The following is a 3,700-nucleotide window of genomic DNA, read 5'->3' as shown; positions in this document are numbered from 1 at the left end:
TACTTACATTTAATTGCAATTCTTTTCATGTTATTGAAGATACAATCAAACACTCAATGTATTAGTCACTTTCTCTATAAGCACACTGTCGTGGTTTAAACCCAGTCAGGTAACTTGTTCACTCACTCCCAGTGAGTGGTGCCGAGCTGACAACAATCAAGGTCCGTGTCCGTCTCCCCCCCCCTGCACCGGGGCTCTCCCCTTCCCCGCTCCCGGAGGAACGGGGAGGAGGATCGAGAGAGTGCAACTCCTACGGGTTGAGACAAGAACAGTCCAGCAACCAATCACCACCGCTACTATCAGCTAAAACAATGATAAGGGAAAATAACAAGAGAAGAGAATACGATACCACCGGCCAAGAAAGCGAGTTCCACCCGGAAGCCCCTGTTCTTCCGGGTAACTCCCAGTTACCCCCCACCCCGGGCATGACGTGCTGTGGTATGGAATACTTCCCCGGCTAGCCTGGGTCAGGCGCCCCGTCTCTACTTCCTCACAGCCTCCCCTCCTCCCTGGCAGAGCATGAGCCTCACAGAGTCCTTGGTCAGGGTAAACATCACTTAGCAACAACCGAAAACATCGGCTTCACCAACACTGTTCTCAAACTAGAAGTCAAAACACAGCACTGCACCAGTTAACACAAAGGAAAAACATGACTGCTACTGCTGAACCCAGGACACACACATACAAAAATATGCATGCACACACATGCAGAGAGGAAAAATGGTACTTATATTTTTAAGAGACAGCTTAATTGTATCAGGTAGAATAAATGCATCTTCTGAAAGTAAGTGCCTACATTCCCTATGTAGTCCCTGGAAATGAGTACTTCTGAAGACATTCAGAATGTCTCATATTCACTATCTATTAAGAGGAGAAAAATATCAGAAGTGAAAGTTGTATCAACAAACCTCAAACTTCTGAAAGACAGCTAATGCTAAAACACAGATCTCTAAATCTGTGGCCTCAAGTATCACCATGGAATTGTTTTATAGTACTCTCCAGAGGCTACCTCATCTGATCTATTTAAGGTATTCATTTAGACTGAGAAAAATTGCCATCCTGAGACACTTATTCTTTCTGTTGGCTACAGAAGATTCTAATATGACATTCTAGAGATTAAACAAATCTCACCCGAGATGCCAACTATTTAAGAGGAATTCAGACACTCAAGGTAGTCAGAACAGATTTCCTTTTTTATGAAGAGGCATTATAGGTATCATAGAGATACATTCCATCAAAAGTGCCTTTGATATACATAAAGTGCAGCTGAAAATGAAGAAGGTGCACTGACATTAACTTTGATGACTAAAGAATAAGCAAAACCCCAAGCAAGCAAACAAGAATCTGAATTGTTTATTCAAAAATCATTTTGATGCTTGGGGGAGAGGGGGAGGTAACTAAGCATTTTCAAGACCCTATTTAACTGCTGCTAAACATGTGTAAAATGAACCAAGCAAGCGATCAGCAAATTAAAAAACATCCAGAGTACGAAGAAAAGGGAATTTTCATATAGAATTTAGGTTCATCTATTTATCAGCATAGAACAAATACAAAATTCTATTGTATTAGAACATAAATAATTACTTTTTTAAGTCTCAGAAATTGTATCACATTTTGTTTTTAGTCTCATTACCCTTTTCCATCCTTTAATATGGGATAAAGGCTCTAACTTTTTTTCTAGAGAGCTTTGAACTATAAAAATTGAGTGTCCTGGGTTCAGCAGTAGCAGTCATTTTTCCCCTTCTTAGTAGCTGGTGCAGTGCTGTGGTTTTGACTTTCAGCCTGGGAACAACGCTGAGAACACCGACGTTTTTAGTTGTTGCTCAGTAATGTTTACTCTGACCAAGGACTTTCTGAGTCTCATGCTTTACCTGAGAGGAAGGGAAGCTGAGAGGAAGCAGAGACAGGACACCTGACCCAAACTAACCAAAGAGATATTCCATACTGCAGCACATCATGCTCACTATATAAACTGGGGGAGTTAACCAGAAGGGCTAGATTGCTTCTCAGGCCGGGCTTGGGTATTGGTCTGCGGGTGGTGAAGAGTTGTATTCTCCTCCCTTGTTATTTCCCTTACCATTATTATTATTGATGGTAGCAGCAGTGGTTTTGTGTTATACCTTAATTACTGGACTGATCTTGTCATAACCTGTGGGAGTTACATTCTTTCAATTCTCCTCCCCATCCCTCTGGGAGTGGGGATGGGAGTGGGGAGTAGGAGTGAGCTAGCAGCTGCATGGTTTCTGGGTTGCCAGCTGGGTTTGACCACAACAAGGAGAATTAGGAGTATATATTTTTTAAAAGTGAGGGTTTATTATTAATACTCTTGTCGAGGTTTTGTCAGTGTCAAAGGTCATTAGGGAGTTAATGCTTGTCATTTTCTTCTTTACTCACTCTATTTATGTAATTGTAGGCTTCCAGGATGTGTTACCAGTCCTTCTACAGATTATTGATTTACTTTCTTTTATTCCAGCAAGTCATATCTGAACCCTTTTAAGGCAAATATCAGACTAAATGCCTTTGACTCTGCAGAAATGCCATGAATAGTGTGAGTTGGGTGAGGAGTTTGTAGATTACTAGGATAGCTGTTTTTCAGAGACCTGGGTGAGTGAAAAAGACAAAACCAAAGGCAGTACTCACAAGAGGAGATCAAACAGAATGCAGCCAAGCTGGATGGCAGCTCACAAGACTGTCACTGGGAATATGTTGCTACTCAGTCTCTTCATTTCCTTCTTGTTTGATCGCCTTCATCCATTTCTGGAGGAGGATTTTTAAAATGCATGAATTATTTGCCAACAATAATTCAGTGTTTTAGATAAAAATGTGCAGCCTGTAAATGCTAAGTATGTTCACTCACTTTACACCAAACTTTTTCTTCTTTCAAAATCACATTCAGTCTTCTAATAATGCATTAACACTGGTGATTATCAGAAATCTATGTTCATTTACTTTATTCAGCAATATAAAGCAACTGAGATTGGTAGTATTAATTATTCATGGTTTATTTTTCTGTTACTGGACTGAATGTGTCAAACTTTCAACACAAAGGAATATCAAACAATGAAAGGTGTATTTTTCATTTAAAAGGATGAATTGGGAGGAAGAGAAGATAGCCTCCTAAGAAGCATCCAAATGTTCTTACTTCAGTGGATATTCAACTGTTACCTAAGATCCCATGAATAATTAATAATCAATAAGAACTGATTTATGTATTCTGAGCAGCTGTCAGAACATGATTTAATTTCAGTCTTTAAGGTTACATGGCTAAATATAATCAATGTTATGGGCTCATGCCAGTGCTTAGTCTATGACAGATTAAAGTTTAATTTATTTAGCACATTTTTTCCATAAATTGTTTTTTGACAAAGAGCGGTGAAGAGTTGAAGAATAATGTAAATTTATTGAATGTCTTATGCTAACAAAAGCCAGTAAGAATCTTATGTTTCATCCAATGAACTTACAATTAATAAAACTTCTAGGTATTATAATATTCACTGTTATGCATTATGGGTATGACAAAAGTTTCTGAAGTGAATCTTTAGATGCATTAAAGGGCAGTAGCTTCTTCATAAGTAGACACCATTTAACTGGAAATATTTTGAGGAGAAAACCAACTCTACTATTATTATATATCATCCAACTTCCTCTGTGACCCATAAAGAAACAGTACTTAGGTGCAATTTATATTAATAAAACCCAA

The sequence above is a fragment of the Pezoporus wallicus genome, unplaced genomic scaffold, assembly GCF_028554395.1.
Source record: "Pezoporus wallicus isolate ANWC-B61680 ecotype Strahan unplaced genomic scaffold, APGP_CSIRO_Pwel_v1 contig_6926, whole genome shotgun sequence".
NCBI lineage: Eukaryota > Metazoa > Chordata > Aves > Psittaciformes > Psittacidae > Pezoporus > Pezoporus wallicus.
This window is presented reverse-complemented; position numbering follows the sequence as displayed.